General features: G+C 49.9%; 1 protein-coding gene across 1 annotated transcript in view; it reads left to right on the forward strand.

The window, feature by feature from the left end:
* LOC129859010 (neuropilin and tolloid-like protein 1) overlaps positions 1-17,682 on the forward strand; it is a gene marked incomplete at its 5' end in the record, with an annotated part of 37,689 nt that overhangs the window by 3,731 nt on the left and 16,276 nt on the right. The gene's annotated exons all lie outside the window — the stretch shown is intronic.

The raw sequence follows: 17,682 nt of genomic DNA on the forward strand, positions 1-17,682 counted from the left end.
CCACACCTCCTCTCTCCCTCCACACCTCCTCTCTCCCTCCACACCTCCTCTCACCCCCTCCTCCACCCTCCACACCTCCTCATCCCTCCACCCTCCTCTCTCCTCCACCCTCCTCTCTCCCTCCACACCTCCTCTCTCTCCACACCTCCTCTCTCCCTCCACACCTCCTCTCTCCCTCCACACCTCCTCTCTCCCTCCACACCTCCTCTCACCCCTTCCTCCACCCTCCACACCTCCTCTATCCCTCCACCCTCCTCTCTCCTCCACCCTCCTCTCTCCCTCCACACCTCCCTCCTCACCCTCCTCTCCCCTCCACCCTCCTCTCTCCTCCACACCTCCTCTCTCCCTCCACCCTCCTCTCTCCCTCCACACCTCCTCTCTCCCTCCACACCTCCTCTCTCCCTCCACACCTCCTCTCTCCCTCCACACCTCCTCTCTCCCTCCACACCTCCTCTCACCCCTTCCTCCACCCTCCACACCTCTCTCTCCCTCCACACCTCCTCTCTCCCTCCACACCTCCTCTCTCCCTCCACCCTCCTCTCTTCCCTCCACACCTCCTCTCCCTCCACCCTCCTCTCCCCTCCACGCTCCTCTCTCCCTCCACACCTCCTCTCTCCCTCCACCCTCTCTCTCCCTCCACACCTCCTCTCTCCCTCCACACCTCCTCTCTCCCTCCACCCTCCTCTCTCCTCCACCCCCACACCTCCTCACCCCTCCACCCTCCTCACACCTCCACTCTCCTCACCCCTCCACCCTCCTCTCTCCTCCACCCTCCTCTCTCCCTCCACACCTCCTCTCACCCTCCACACCTCCTCTCTCCCTCCACCCTCCTCTCTCCCTCCACACCCCTCCTCCCTCCACCCTCCTCTCTCCCTCCACACCTCCTCTCTCCCTCCACCCTCCTCTCTCCCTCCACACCTCCTCTCTCCCTCCACCCTCCTCCTCCCTCACCCTCCTCCTCCCTCCACACCTCCTCTCTCCCTCCACCCTCCTCTCTCCCTCCACACCTCCTCTCTCCCTCCACACCTCCTCTCTCCCTCCACACCTCCTCTCTCCCTCCACACCTCCTCTCTCCCTCCACACCTCCTCTCACCCCCTTCCTCCACCCTCCACACCTCCTCTCTCCCTCCACACCTCCTCTCTCCCTCCACACCTCCTCTCTCCCTCCACCCTCCTCTCTCCCTCCACCCTCCTCTCTCCCTCCACACCTCCTCTCTCCCTCCACCCTCTTCTCTCCCTCCACACCTCCTCTCTCCCTCCACCCTCCTCTCTTCCTCCACACCTCCTCTCTCCCTCCACCCTCCTCTCTCCCTCCACCCTCCTCTCTCCCTCCACACCTCCTCTCTCCCTCCACCCTCTTCTCTCCCTCCACACCTCCTCTCTCCCTCCACACCTCCTCTCTCCCTCCACCCTCCTCTCTTCCTCCACCCTCCACACCTCCTCTACCCCTCCACCCTCCTCTCTTCCTCCACCCTCCTCTCTCCCTCCACCCTCCTCTCTTCCTCCACCCTCCTCTCTCCCTCCACACCTCCTCTCACCCTCCACACCTCCTCTCTCCCTCCACCCTCCTCTCTCCCTCCACACCTCCTCTCTCCCTTCACCCTCCTCTCTCCCTCCACACCTCCTCTCTCCCTCCACACCTCCTCTCTCCCTCCACACCTCCTCTCTCCCTCCACCCTCCTCTCTCCCTCCACACCTCCTCTCTCCCTCCACACCTCCTCTCTCCCTCCACACCTCCTCTCTCCCTCCACACCTCCTCTCTCCCTCCACACCTCCTCTCACCCCCTTCCTCCACCCTCCACACCTCCTCTCTCCCTCCACACCTCCTCTCTCCCTCCACCCTCCTCTCTCCCTCCACACCTCCTCTCTCCCTCCACACCTCCTCTCTCCCTCCACCCTCCTCTCTCCCTCCACACCTCCTCTCTCCCTCCACACCTCCTCTCTCCCTCCACCCTCCTCTCTCCCTCCACACCTCCTCTCACCCCCTTCCTCCACCCTCCACACCTCCTCTCTCCCTCCACACCTCCTCTCTCCCTCCACCCTCCTCTCTCCCTCCACACCTCCTCTCTCCCTCCACACCTCCTCTCTCCCTCCACCCTCCTCTCTCCCTCCACACCTCCTCTCTCCCTCCACACCTCCTCTCTCCCTCCACACCTCCTCTCTCCCTCCACCCTCCTCTCTCCCTCCACACCTCCTCTCTCCCTCCACCCTCCTCTCTCACTCCACACCTCCTCTCTCCCTCCACACCTCCTCTCTCCCTCCACCCTCCTCTCTCCCTCCACACCTCCTCTCTCCCTCCACACCTCCTCTCTCCCTCCACACCTCCTCTCTCCCTCCACCCTCCTCTCTCCCTCCACACCTCCTCTCTCCCTCCACCCTCCTCTCTCCCTCCACACCTCCTCTCTCCTTCCACCCTCCTCTCTCCCTCCACACCTCCTCTCTCCCTCCACACCTCCTCTCTTCCTCCACACCTCCTCTCTCCCTCCACACCTCCTCTCACCCTCTTCCTCCACCCTCCACACCTCCTCTACCCCTCCACCCTCCTCTCTTCCTCCACCCTCCTCTCTCCCTCCACACCTCCTCTCTCCCTCCACACCTCCTCTCTCCCTCCACACCTCCTCTCTCCCTCCACACCTCCTCTCTCCCTCCACACCTCCTCTCTCCCTCCACACCTCCTCTCTCCCTCCACACCTCCTCTCTCCCTCCACACCTCCTCTACCCCTCCACCCTCCTCTCTTCCTCCACCCTCCTCTCTCCCTCCACCCTCCTCTCTCCCTCCACACCTCCTCTCACCCTCTTCCTCCACCCTCCTCTCTCTCAGATAGTATATTGGTGTGTTCATTGACTGTAGAGTTAGCTCCCGAGGGAATGGGCTTGGGCCAAACCGCTGAGGACAGACTGCGGAGGTGAAGTCTAATGTGGCTTTACGAGTGTTTAAACAGCTCTGGAGAGAGCATTCCATTAGGGAGTGTATCGTCTCTTAATGCTGCTTGAGAGCTATCATAACACACATACACACATACACACACAGGTCTACATAAGTTTCAAAAGTGTTAGATCGGTCTGTGTGTGTGTGTGTGTGTGTGTGTGTGTGTGTGTGTGTGTGTGTGTGTGTGTGTGTGTGTGTGTGTGTGTGTGTGTGTGTGTGTGTGTGTGTGTGTGTGTGTGTGTGTGTGTGTGTGTGTGTGTGTGTGTGTGTGTGTGTGTGTGTGTGTGTGTGTGTGAATAGGCAGTGCAGTTGTTTTCACTTTGTGAGGCCTATCCACTGAATGAAGCCAGGATGTGCCGTTGCCCCGGTAACACTGATGCCAAGTCACTCAACCGATACCCAGCAGGTCCGTCTGGTCCGTCTGCCAGAGCTGTGTTCAGAACCACAGAGCAACACCATCAACACTATCTAAACATGCAGGTAGAACCAGGCAGTATGCAGGTAGAACCAGGCAATATGCAGGTAGAACCAGGCAATATGCAGGTAGAGCCAGGCAATATGCAGGTAGAACCAGGCAATATGCAGGTAGAACCAGGCAATATGCAGGTAGAACCAGGCAGTATGCAGGTAGAACCAGGCAGTATGCAGGTAGAACCAGGCAATATGCAGGTAGAACCAGGCTGTATGCAGGTAGAACCAGGCAGTATGCAGGTAGAACCAGGCAGTATGCAGGTAGAACCAGGCAAAATGCAGGTAGAACCAGGCTGTATGCAGGTAGAACCAGGCAGTATGCAGGTAGAACCAGGCAGTATGCAGGTAGAATAAGGCAAAATGCAGGTAGAACCAGGCAATGTGCAGGTAGAACCAGGCAGTATGCAGGTAGAACCAGGCAATATGCAGGTAGAATCAGGCAATGTGCAGGTAGAACCAGGCAGTATGCAGGTAGAACCAGGCAATATGCAGGTAGAAGCAGGTAACATGCAGGTAGAACTAGGCAATATGCAGGTAGAACCAGGCAATATGCAGGTAGAACCAGGCAATATGCAGGTAGAACCAGGTAACATGCAGGTAGAACCAGGCAGTATGCAGGTAGAACCAGGCAATATGCAGGTAGAACCAGGTAACATGCAGGTAGAACCAGGCAATATGCAGGTATACCACATTGTTTCTTCAGCTGATCCTCAGCTACACCCTGTAGACTAAAACCACTGTTTAGTAGCCTTGAAACACTAACAGTGTCTCAGCAGAAACCCAGTCAGAAACCCAGTCAGAAACCCAGTCAGATACCCAGTCAGATACCCAGTCAGAAACCCAGTCAGATACCCAGTCAGAAACCCAGTCAGATACCCAGTCAGAAACCCAGTCAGATACCCAGTCAGAAACCCAGTCAGATACCCAGTCAGAAACCCAGTCAGATACCCAGTCAGATACCCAGTCAGAATGATGGGAAGGGGAGGGACACCCCTCCCCTTGGTGGTAAGAACTGGTCCTGTGTTCAGGAAGAGCGAGACAGAGAGAGAGGGACACCCCTCCCCTTGGTGGGAAGAACTGGTCCTGTGTTCAGGAAGAGCGAGACAGAGAGAGAGGGACACCCCTCCCCTTGGTGGTAAGAACTGGTCCTGTGTTCAGGAAGAGCGAGACAGAGAGAGAGGGACACCCCTCCCCTTGGTGGGAAGAACTGGTCCTGTGTTCAGGAAGAGCGAGACAGAGAGAGAGGGACACCCCTCCCCTTGGTGGTAAGAACTGGTCCTGTGTTCAGGAAGAGCGAGACAGAGAGAGAGGGACACCCCTCCCCTTGGTGGTAAGAACTGGTCCTGTGTTCAGGAAGAGCGAGACAGAGAGAGAGGGACACCCCTCCCCTTGGTGGTAAGAACTGGTCCTGTGTTCAGGAAGAGCGAGACAGAGAGAGAGGGACACCCCTCCCCTTGGTGGTAAGAACTGGTCCTGTGTTCAGGAAGAGCGAGACAGAGAGAGAGGGACACCCCTCCCCTTGGTGGTAAGAAACTGGTCCTGTGTTCAGGAAGAGCGAGACAGAGAGGGACACCCCTCCCCTTGGTGGTAAGAACGGGTCCTGTGTTCAGGAAGAGCGAGACAGAGAGAGAGGGACACCCCTCCCCTTGGTGGTAAGAAACTGGTCCTGTGTTCAGGAAGAGCGAGACAGAGAGGGACACCCCTCCCCTTGGTGGTAAGAACTGGTCCTGTGTTCAGGAAGAGCGAGACAGAGAGAGAGGGACACCCCTCCCCTTGGTGGTAAGAAACTGGTCCTGTGTTCAGGAAGAGCGAGACAGAGAGGGAGATGAGTCCTAATTTGGGCTGTTTTTATTCCCCTGGGATCAGTGGAAGGATGGAAACACTCTTCCATCGTTCAGGTAATTCTACCTCAGACAGCAAATCAAATCAAATTGTGTTTGTCACACGCGCCGAATACAACAGGTGTAGACTTTACAGTGAAATGCTTACTTACAAGCCCTTAACCAACAATGGGATTTAAGAAAAAAAGTGTTATGTAAAAAATAGATAAGTAAAACATAGAAAATAAAAGTAACAAATAATGAAACAGCAGCAGTAAAATAACAATAGCGAGGCGATATACAGGGGGTACCGGTACAGAGGCAATGTGCGGGGGCACCGGTTAATTGAGGTAATTGAGGTAATATGTACATGTAGGTAGAGTTAAAGTGACTATGCATAGAATATAAACAGAGAGAAGCAGCAGCGTAAAAGAGGGGTCTGGGTAGCCCTTTGATTAGCTGTTCAGGAGTCTTATGGTTTGGGGGTAGAAGCTGTTAGGCAGCAGTGTGGTTTAATGGGCTCCTCTGTATCACACAGCAGTGTGGTTTAATGGGTTCCTCTGTATCAGACAGTAGTGTGGTTTAATGGGCTCCTCTGTATCAGACAGTAGTGTGGTTTAATGGGTTCCTCTGTATCAGTCAGCAGTGTGGTTTAATGGGCTCCTCTGTATCAGACAGTAGTGTGGTTTAATGGGCTCCTCTGTATCAGACAACAGTGTGGTTTAATTGGCTCCTCTGTATCAGACAACAGTGTGGTTTAATGGGCTCCTCTGTATCAGACAGCAGTGTGGTTTAATGGGGTCCTCTGTATCAGACAGTAGTGTGGTTTAATGGACTCCTCTGTATCAGACAGCAGTGTGGTTTAATGTCTCCTCTGCATCAGACAGTAGTGTGGTTTAATGGGCTCCTCTGTATCAGACAACAGTGTGGTTTAATGGGCTCCTCTGTATCAGACAGCAGTGTGGTTTAATGGGCTCCTCTGTATCAGACAGTAGTGTGGTTTAATGGGCTCCTCTGTATCAGACAGCAGTGTGGTTTAACGGGCTCCTCTGTATCAGACAGTAGTGTGGTTTAATGGGCTCCTCTGTATCAGACAGCAGTGTAGTTTAATGGGCTCCTCTGTATCAGACAGCAGTGTGGTTTAAAGGGCTCCTCTGTATCAGACAGCAGTGTGGTTTAATGGGGTCCTCTGTATCAGACAGCAGTGTGGTTTAATGGGCTCCTCTGTATCAGACAGTAGTGTGGTTTAATGGGGTCCTCTGTATCAGACAGCAGTGTGGTTTAATGGGCGCCTCTGTATCAGACAGTAGTGTGGTTTAATGGGCTCCTCTGTATCAGACAACAGTGTGGTTTAATGGACTCCTCTGTATCAGACAATAGTGTGGTTTAATGGGCTCCTCTGTATCAGACAGCAGTGTGGTTTAATGGGCTCCTCTGTATCAGACAGTAGTGTGGTTTAATGGGCTCCTCTGTATCAGACAGTAGTGTGGTTTAATGGGATATCTCCCACCACACACTCTAACCAGATCCTACTGGAGACAGGGGTTGTACTGGGAACTGCTGCTCCCACCACCCACTCTAACCAGATCCTACTGGAGACAGGGGTCGTAATGGGAACTGCTGCTCCCACCACCCACTCTAACCAGATCCTACTGGAGACAGGGGTCGTACTGGGAACTGCTGCTCCCACCACCCACTCTAACCAGATCCTACTGGAGACAGGGGTCGTACTGGGAACTGCTGCTCCCACCACACACTCTAACCAGATCCTACTGGGAACTGCTGCTCCCACCACACACTCTAACCAGATCCTACTGGAGACAGGGGTCGTACTGGGAACTGCTGCTCCCACCACACACTCTAACCAGATCCTACTGGGAACTGCTGCTCCCACCACCCACTCTAACCAGATCCTACTGGGAACTGCTGCTCCCACCACCCACTCTAACCAGATCCTACTGGGAACTGCTGCTCCCACCACACACTCTAACCAGATCCTACTGGAGACAGGGGTCGTACTGGGAACTGCTGCTCCCACCACACACTCTAACCAGATCCTACTGGAGACAGGGGTCGTACTGGGAACTGCTGCTCCCACCACACACTCTAACCAGATCCTACTGGAGACAGGGGCTGTACTGGGAACTGCTGCTCCCACCACACACTCTAACCAGATCCTACTGGAGACAGGGGCTGTACTAGGAACTGCTGCTCCCACCACACACTCTAACCAGATCCTACTGGAGACAGGGGCTGTACTGGGAACTGCTGCACCCACCACACACTCTAACCAGATCCTACTGGGAACTGCTGCTCCCACCACACACTCTAACCAGATCCTACTGGAGACAGGGGCTGTACTAGGAACTGCTGCTCCCACCACACACTCTAACCAGATCCTACTGGAGACAGGGGCTGTACTAGGAACTGCTGCTCCCACCACACACTCTAACCAGATCCTACTGGGAACTGCTGCTCCCACCACACACTCTAACCAGATCCTACTGGGAACTGCTGCTCCCACCACACACTCTAACCAGATCCTACTGGGAACTGCTGCTCCCACCACACACTCTAACCAGATCCTACTGGGAACTGCTGCTCCCACCACACACTCTAACCAGATCCTACTAGGAACTGCTGCTCCCACCACACACTCTAACCAGATCCTACTGGGAACTGCTGCTCCCACCACACACTCTAACCAGATCCTACTGGGAACTGCTGCTCCCACCACACACTCTAACCAGATCCTACTGGAGACAGGGGCTGTACTAGGAACTGCTGCACCCACCACACACTCTAACCAGATCCTACTGGAGACAGGGGCTATACTAGGAACTGCTGCACCCACCACACACTCTAACCAGATCCTACTGGAGACAGGGGTCGTACTGGGAACTGCTGCTCCCACCACACACTCTAACCAGATCCTACTGGAGACAGGGGCTGTACTGGGAACTGCTGCTCCCACCACACACTCTAACCAGATCCTACTGGAGACAGGGGCTGTACTAGCAACTGCTGCTCCCACCACACACTCTAACCAGATCCCACTGGAGACAGGGACTGACTTCAACCCTTAGATGCACTAAACCAGAACATGTGCACGTCGAGAATCATTCAAAACAATGTGTGTGAATTTGGACTGTTGGACTTCATTTAAATAGTTTGTTCTAATCCAGTGTGCTCTTCTCAGGAGTCGACCCCTACATCCTTACCCTCCGTTCTGTTGAGTCACTGCAGTAAATATTGAATGTTCAGTTAAAACTATACCACTAGAAACAGATAACCATTGGATTGCAATAAAGATTGATTAAATCCCATACAATGACATCACATTGAATGGAGGAAACTGTCTTGGCTTGGTGTAGTCATTTGATTCGTCAGCAGGTCTGTCTATTACACTGGTTTGGTCTGTTACACTGGGTGGGTCTGTCTATTACACTGGGTGGGTCTGTCTATTACACTGGGTGGGTCTGTTACACTGGGTGGGTCTGTCTATTACACTGGGTGGGTCTGTCTATTACACTGGGTGGGTCTGTTACACTGGGTGGGTCTGTCTGTTACACTGGGTGGGTCTGTCTACTACACTGGGTGGGTCTGTTACACTGGGTGGGTCTGTCTACTACACTGGGTGGGTCTGTTACACTGGGTGGGTCTGTCTATTACAATGGGTGGGTCTGTCTATTACAATGGGTGGGTCTGTCTATTACACTGGGTGGGTCTGTTACACTGGGTGGGTCTGTCTACTACAATGGGTGGGTCTGTTACACTGGGTGGGTCTGTTACACTGGGTGGGTCTGTCTATTACAATGGGTGGGTCTGTCTATTACAATGGGTGGGTCTGTCTATTACACTGGGTGGGTCTGTCTATTACACTGGGTGGGTATGTCTATTACACTGGGTGGGTCTGTCTATTACACTGGGTGGGTCTGTCTGTTACACTGGGTGGGTCTGTCTATTACACTGGGTGGGTCTGTCTATTACACTGGGTGGGTATATCTATTACACTGGGTGGGTCTGTCTGTTACACTGGGTGGGTCTGTCTATTACACTGGGTGGGTCTGTTACACTGGGTGGGACTGTCTATTACACTGGGTACGTCTGTTACACTGGGTGGGTCTGTTACACTGGGTACGTCTGTTACACTGGGTGGGTCTGTCTATTACACTGGGTGGGTCTGTTACACTGGGTGGGTCTGTCTATTACACTGGGTGGGTCTGTCTATTACACTGGGTGGGTCTGTCTATTACACTGGGTGGGTCTGTCTGTTACACTGGGTGGGTCTGTTACACTGGGTGGGTCTGTTACACTGGGTGGGTCTGTCTATTACACTGGGTGGGTCTGTCTGTTACACTGGGTGGGTCTGTTACACTGGGTGGGTCTGTTACACTGGGTGGGTCTATTACACTGGGTGGGTCTGTCTGTTACACTGGGTGGGTCTGTCTATTACACTGGGTACGTCTGTTACACTGGGTGGGACTGTCTATTACACTGGGTGGGTCTGTTACACTGGGTGGGTCTGTCTATTACACTGGGTGGGTCTGTCTGTTACACTGGGTACGTCTGTTACACTGGGTGGGTCTGTCTATTACACTGGGTGGGTCTGTTACACTGGGTGGGTCTGTCTATTACACTGGGTGGGTCTGTCTATTACACTGGGTGGTTCTGTCTATTACACTGGGTGGGTCTGTCTATTACACTGGGTGGGTCTGTCTCTTACACTGGGTGGGTCTGTCCATTACACCGGGTGGGTTTGTCTATTACACCGGGTGGGTCTTTCCTGTACACCGGGTGGGTGTGTCCGTTACACCGGGTGGGTGTGTCCGTTACATTGGGTAGGCCGCAGGTGCGTTAGTGTTATTGGTGATTGAGAGGGGAGGTGTCTTGCTTGTGTAATTATCGCTGTGATGATGAAGCGCTGACACATTACCAGAGACGCTATAATTGGATAACTCTTCATGCTGCCTCGAAGGCTCTGTCTCTCCATTCTCTCTCTCTCTCTCTCTCCCCCTCTCTCTCTCTCAACACCTCTCTCGCTCTCTCTCTCTTTCCCTCCCTCTCTCTCTCTCTTTCTCTCTCTCCCTTTCTCTCTCTCTCTCCTAACACCTCTCTATCCCTTTCTCTCTGTCTCTCTTTCTCTACTAACACCTCTCTCTATCTCTCTCTTTCTCCCTTTCTCTCTCCCTCTCCTAACACATCTCTCTCTCTCTCTCCTAACACCTCTCTCTCTCCCTTTCTCTCTCCTAACACATCTCTCTCCCTCTTCTAACACATCTCTCTCTCTCTCTCCTAACACCTCTCTCTCTCCCTTTCTCTCTCCTAACACATCTCTCTCTCTCTCCTAACACCTCTCTCTCTCTCTCTCTCTCTCTCCTAAAACCTCTCTCTCCCTTTCTCTCTTGCTCTCTCCTAACATATATCTCTCTCTCTCTCTTTCTCTACTAACACCTCTCTCTCTATCTCTCTCTTTCTCCCTTTCTCTCTCTCTCTCCTAACACCTCTCTCTCTCTCTCGCACTCTCTCTCTCTCCATTTCTCTCTCTCTCCTAACACCTCCCTCTCTCCCTTTCTCTCTCTCCTAACACATCTCTCTCTCTCTCTCCTAACACCTCTCTCTCTCGCTCTCTCTCTCTCTCCTAAAACCTCTCTCTCCCTTTCTCTCTCGCTCTCTCCTAACACATCTCTCTCTCTCCTAAAACCTCTCTCTCTCTCTCTCCTAAAACCTCTCTCTCCCTTTCTCTCTCGCTCTCTCCTAACACATCTCTCTCTCTCTCTCCTAACACATCTCTCTCTCTCTCTCTCTCTCTCCTGACACCTCTCTCTCCATTTCTCGCTCTCTCTCTCTCCCTCTCCTAACACCTCTCTCTCCCGTTCTCTCTCTCTCTCTCCTAAAACCTCTCTCTCTATCTATCTAATTCTCAATTCAATTGACTTTATTGACATGGCAAGTTCATTATTACTTACATTGTCAAAGTATACATATCGAAAAATAAAAATCAAATATATATGTATATATATACAAAATATATATATATTTATATATAAATAAATGGTGGGACCAACAGTAATAATAATAGTAGTAGTGGACGTGGGATTACCATTAACAACTACAACAACAACAATATTAATCAGAACAACAATACATTAAAGCAACAGTAGTAGACCAGTGTCAATATGACTTGAGAAGACATATGACCTGGTATGAAAGACAAAACAAAACTAAGCTAAATGGGAAATATTATCAACATTACTTTGCATTTTTCACTGGCTGTCCCTCAGGTTGTGGCAGGAGGACACATATTTGGCTGCCAAAACTGCACATTTTGGCTTTTCACCCAATAAATATTTGATTTTTTCTTCATCTTTTATAGTTTCAAATTCTTTGTATTGAGTTATAATTTTGGGAAAGAAATATGCTCTTAGGTCTGAGTATTTGTCACAGTGTAGTAGGAAATGCACCTCTGTCTCTACCTCTCCCCTGGAGCAGAGTGAGCACAGCCTGTCCTCTCTGGGCAGCCAGGTTTGTCTGTGACGACCGGTCTCTATAGCCAGACTGTGCTCACTGAGTCTGTACCTAGTCAATGTTTTCCTCAGTTTTCTATCAGTCACAGTGGTCAGATAGTCTGCCACCATGTACTGTCTGTTTAGAGCCAAATAGCATTGGAGTTTACTTTGATTTTTTGTGGTGTCTTTCCAATAGGTTATATATTTTTCTTTTTGTTTTGTGATGATTTGGTTGGGCCAGATTTTCTGAGGGCTGTCCCGAGGCTCTATGGGGTTGGTTTGGGTTGGTGAACTGAGCCTCAGAACCAGCTGGTTGAGGGGACTCTTCTCTGGTTTCATCTCTTGACATTGTAGAGCTGTGTGATGGAATGTTTTAGGGTCACTTGTTTTTAGATGGTTGTAAAATTTGATGGCTCTTTTTTCTATTCGAATGAGGTGGGGGTATTGGCCCAATTCTGCCCTACATGCGTTATTTGGAGTTTTTCTTTGTACTTGCAATACAGTCTTGCAAAACTCTGCATGCAATATTTCAGTTGGATGTTTGTCCCATTTAATAAATTCATTATTAGAGAGTGGACCCCATACTTCACTGCCATATAGAGCAATTGGTTCTATTACTGATTGAAAAATTTTGAGCCAGATTCTAATTGGAATTTCAATTTTGATGTTCCTTTTAATGGCATAGAATGCTCTTCTTGCTTTGTCTCTCAGCTCATTCACAGCCATGTGAAAGCTACCTGTGTTGCTGATATTTAGTCCTAGATATGTGTAGTTTTTGGTGTGTTCTAATAGAACTGTGTCCAAATAGAATTTATATTTGTCATCCTTATTTCCCGACCTTTTTTGGAATATCATTATATTTGTTTTTTTTTAGGTTAACGGTCAGAGCCCAGGTCTGACAGAACCTGTGAAGACGATCTAGGTGCTGCTGTAACCCCTCTTTAGTGGGAGACAGCAGCACCAGGTCATTTGCGTACAGCAGACACTTGATTTCAGTGTTGTGTAGGGTGATACCAGGTGCTGCCGATTCTTCTAATGTTTTTGCCAATTCATTAATGTAGATGTTAAATAATGTTGGACTTATTGGGCAGCCCTGTTTCACTCCCCGCCCCTGAGAGAAGAAGTCTGTTTGCTTGTTGCCAATTTTAACCGCACATTTGTTTTTAGTGTACATTGATTTAATAAAATCATATGTTTTCCCTCCAATACCACTTTCTATTAGTTTATAAAAAAGACCTTTGTGCCAAATTGAATCAAATGCTTTCTTGAAATCTACAAAACACGAGTAGATTTTGACTTTGTTTTGGTTAACTTGTTTATCAATTAGAGTGTGGGGGGTGTAAATGTGGTCTGTTGTACGATAATTTTTTAGAAATCCAATCTGGCTTCTGCTCAGGACGTTGTGTTCGTCAAGGAAATTATGTAGTCTGCTATTTATAATACTGCAGAGAATTTTCCCCAAGTTGCTGTTAACGCAAATTCCTCTGTAATTATTTGGGTCAAATTTGTCTCCATTTTTATAGATTGGTGTGATCAATCCCTGGTTCCAAATATTGGGGAAAATACCTGCAGTGAGGATAATGTTGAAGAGTTTGAGTATAGCCAATTTGAATTTGTGGTCTGTATATTTGATAATTTCATTTTAAATACCATCAGCACCACAGGCCTTTTTTGGTTGGAGATTGCATAGTTTTTCCAATAATTCTTCTGTAATTGGGGTATCTACAGGATTCTGATAGTCTTTGACTGCTAATTCAAGGATTTGTAATTTTTCTTGCATATCTTTTTGTTCTGGGCTCTTTGTTATATTGCTGTAGAGGTTTGCAAAGTGATTTCTCCACATATCCCCATTTTGGATAGCCAATTCCTCATGATGAGGTTTGTTTAATTTATTCCAATTCTCCCAGAAGTGGTTTGATTCTATGGATTCCTCAATTCCATCCAGCTGATTTCTAATGTGTTGTTCCTTTTTTGTTCTTAGGGTGCGTTTGTATTGCTTCAGTGTTTCCCCATATTGAAGGCGAATATTTTTGTTGTCTGGTTCTCTGTGTTTTTGATTAAATATATTTCTCAATGACTTTCTTAGATTTTTGCAATCATTATCAAACCATTTTTTCCATTATCTGTTATTTTTGGTTTGCTCTTATGCTTCTTTAGATTAGCCAAGGAGGCTAATTTGTCAAATATAAAGTTTATGTTCCTAACGGCCAAATTTACACCTTCATTGCTGAAGGAGAATGTTAAGGCTAAAAAGTTGTCCAGGAGAGATTGTATTTTTTGGCTACTAATTGCTTTTTGGTAGATGTCTGTACTGTTTGCACTCCATCTATAGGCTTGTTTAGTACCATGTAATTTATTGGGCCGTGATGCTTCATGGTTGGGTTCTGCTCTTCACAGATACACTGTGATTTTACTGTGGTCTGAGAGAGGTGTTATTGGGCTGACTGTGAAGGCTCTGAGAGACTCTGGGTTTAGGTCGGTGAGGAAGTAGTCTACAGTGCTGCTGCCAAGGGATGAGCTGTAGGTGTACCTGCCAAAAGAGTCTCCTCTCAGCCTGCCATTGACTATGTACAGACCCAGTGTTCGACAGAGCCTCAGGAGCTGTACTCCGTTTTTGTTTTTCACTTTGTCATAGTTGTTTCTGTGTGGGTATGTGGGGGGGGAAAGGTTGTTTCTTCCTGGTAGGTGTTTATCCCCATGACTGTTAATAGTGTCTTGTTCTTCTGCTGTTCTAGCATTCAGGTCTCCACAGACCAGTACGTTGCCTTGGGCCTGAAAGTGACTAATCTCTCCCTCTAGAATGGAGAAGCTCTCTTCATTGAAGTAGGTGACTCTGAGGGGGGAATGTATGTGGCACAGAGGAAGACATTTTTATCTGTCAAGATAGCCTCCTTGTTGATTTTTAACCAGATAAAGAATTCTCCTGTTTTGATCAATTCGATTGAATTAATTAGTTCAGATTTATACCATATTAGCATTCCCCCTGAGTCTCTGCCCTGTTTGATTCCTTTTAATTTAGTGGATGGTATGATTATCTCCCTATAACCTAGTGGACAGCCAGTGGAAACATCACCTCTGCACCATGTTTCCTGTAGTACTACAATATCAACATCATCAATTTCTTTCAGGAAGTCTGGGTTTCTGCTCTTTAGCCCAAAAGCAGAGGACTTCAATCCTTGTATATTCCAACATGCAACGTAAAAAGACTTCATAACTTTTTTTCTTTACCTTTCAAAATGAGGCAAACATTCACAATCCAAGAAGAACCATTAAAACAGGATTTTTCAATTAAAGTAAACTCTTATTTTGCAAATGTGATTTGTTTATCATTTAAGATAGAATTTGTGTCATGCCACTTGGGTGGATGTAGTGTGAGGATGGTGGTGTTCTTGTGCTCATCTTACCATGACCCTCGGCCTATCACATGTGAGCATAGTAGACTCAGCATTTGTTTAATGTTACTCATTTGGTTGGTGGGGGCTGGGCCAGTTGCTCCTCTCACAGCCTGTGCGTAGCTCTGACTGCTGGGCTGTGGCTCCTTCAGGTGTGGATCTGCGGTGGGGGGCAGGGGGGTGGGAGGCCTCGTCTGGGTGGCTCTGAAGCTGGGCTGGGGTGGTCTGTGCTGCGCTGGCTGTAGTGGGCATTGAGGTTGGTGGTGCTGTGGTCGTGGCTGGGGGTTCCAGGGTGCTGGTCCGGGGTGTTGTCTCGGTGATCTCGGCGGGGTGGAGATTGCTCCGCTGTTCCTGGGTGGAGAGGTCGGGCTGCGGTTTAAAGCGACGTCCTTGAGAGTCTTGGCAAGGATGGGGACTGTCTCCCTGTACAGGTGAACATGGTCATAGAGACAGTCCAGATCGAGGGTGGGATGGTGGGCCAGGTGTACATTGGGTCGCAGGGCACAGTCCCGGGATAGGCTGGCGTTTATTCTTTGGATTGTGGCAGGGTGGAAGTCCCTCCTCTGTAGAAGGGTTGACACCATGATTCTTGAGTTGGGGAAGATTGCGGAGGCCTTCTCAATCACTCCCCGTAGTGAAGTCGCCACCCTCTCCTGCTGAGCACGCAGGTCGTTGCTTCCGGTATGTATGATTATGTGGCTTGGCGACCCGAGATGGGCCTTATCAAGCAGCTCCATGGCACTCTGCGTTGTTGGGCACCACACCTTTCTCGTTTTGTGTCTAGGGAAAAGTTTCTTCTCCTGGACATACTTCCCATTTGAGTCCATTAACAGGACGATGTCAGCCAGTGTTTCTTCTGGACTGGGGGGGGGGGCAGAGTGGGGGCTGGTGGGTGTTGGAGCTGGGGTGTGGCTGGTCTGTGTCGGTGCCACTGTCAGTGTCAGTGGGAGGCTGTTCTGTGGGTTGGGGAGGAGGGGTGCAGCAGGCAGGGCTGGGGAAGTCTGGCTGGTTGAGCTGGGCTCCTCTGCTGTGTGAGGGCAGGTCATAGGGTGGTGATCTATCTGCTCCTGCAGCCTGTCCTCTGCTCTCTTTCTCTCCTGCAGCTCCTCTCTTAGTGTGGTCAGCTCCTTATTGCTGCTCTGCCTGTCTTTTTGGAGCTCTCTCACCTCCTTTGTTAGATCAGCCAGCTCTCTCTTGAGTCCATCTCTCTCTTGCTGAACCTCTTTCAGCTGTGTTGCAAGGCTGCTGTCCTGCTCTGTCCTCACCTTGGTTAGGAGCTCCTCTAAGGTGTGGTTGTCTGGTTTCTGCTTGCTCACGTTCTCCCTGAGCAGGACCACCTCCCCCTCCAGTTTGGTGAACTCATCCCTCATGGCAGCCATGGTGGTGAGGAGGGCCTGAGCCTGCTCTGCACTGAGGGGGTCGCTCTCCTCCTGGGGCGTGTCCTCCACTATGGTGGGAAGAGAGGTGCTGGATGTGCCTTTTTGGGTGGGGAGGGTAGGTGTGAGGGTGGTGCTGGTGGAGTTTGTCTTGTGGGAGGGCATGTCACTGGTGGTGTTCTTCTCTCTCTCCGCTCTCTCCTTAATGGTCTGAAAGTCTGTTTCAAACAGCCTAATGTTACCTTGCACCATGACAGTCCCAGTCTTGTAGAGGTTGATTGTTATCATGGTGCTGTCAGGGTCGTCTGTCTCTTTGACTTTCAGCTTCCACCCATTACAGATTCCCTCTTTCTTTATGCATGGGTAGAGAGCAGACTGCTGAGCGCCATGCATTTGGCTGGTCAGTGAGGAAGATGAGATTACTCACGTCACTGTTTTTGTAGAGGTCTGCAAAAAGGGTTTCTGGCCTCTCCTCTAGTAGTTTCTGTTTGAAAGCTTTCCTCATTGTGTCATTTTTGGCCTTTTTGGGGTAGAGAATGGATTCTGCACTGAGGGGGAGTGGGGACATGGTGTCTGTGCGCTCTGCTACTACCGCTGCTGCTGCGCTGTTCTGCTGCCCCGTTGCCATGGCAACCGATTTGTTCCTCTGCTGTTCGCGCTACTTTAGTTCAAAAAACAGCAAAAAGAGTGAAAAATACTCACACAAAAAACTGAAGATATGTTTACCGTTAGTCCGTGCTCCTTTTTGGTTTTCTCACTCAGTTTGGTCGTTTGATGTAGTTGTATTAACTGCCCTTGCTAGGTTTGTTCTAGCTCGTTTCTTCTGGCTAGCTTGTTAGTCTGCTGGCTAGGTCTTTGTTGTGTAGCTAGCTAGCTAGACTCAAAACTTCTTAACTTGAGGCGCAAAGTTACTTTTTTTTCTATTCTGAATGAATAGAGTTGTTGTTCATCACTTCTTGTCTGGAATTCTTCTTCGATTAGAGTGTTTATCTCATTCTAAAAACCAAAAAAAATCAAATATATCAGGAGCTCATGTTGAGCATGACTCTCTCTCTCTAAGTCTCTCTGTCTCTCTCTCTCTCCTAACACCTCTCTCTCCCTTTCTCTCTCTCTCCTAAAACCTCTCTATCTCTCTCTCTCTCTCTCTCTCCTAACACATCTCTCTCTCTCTCCTAACATCTCTCT

Source organism: Salvelinus fontinalis, chromosome 7 (assembly GCF_029448725.1).
Source record: "Salvelinus fontinalis isolate EN_2023a chromosome 7, ASM2944872v1, whole genome shotgun sequence".
Classification (NCBI taxonomy): Eukaryota; Metazoa; Chordata; class Actinopteri; order Salmoniformes; family Salmonidae; genus Salvelinus; species Salvelinus fontinalis.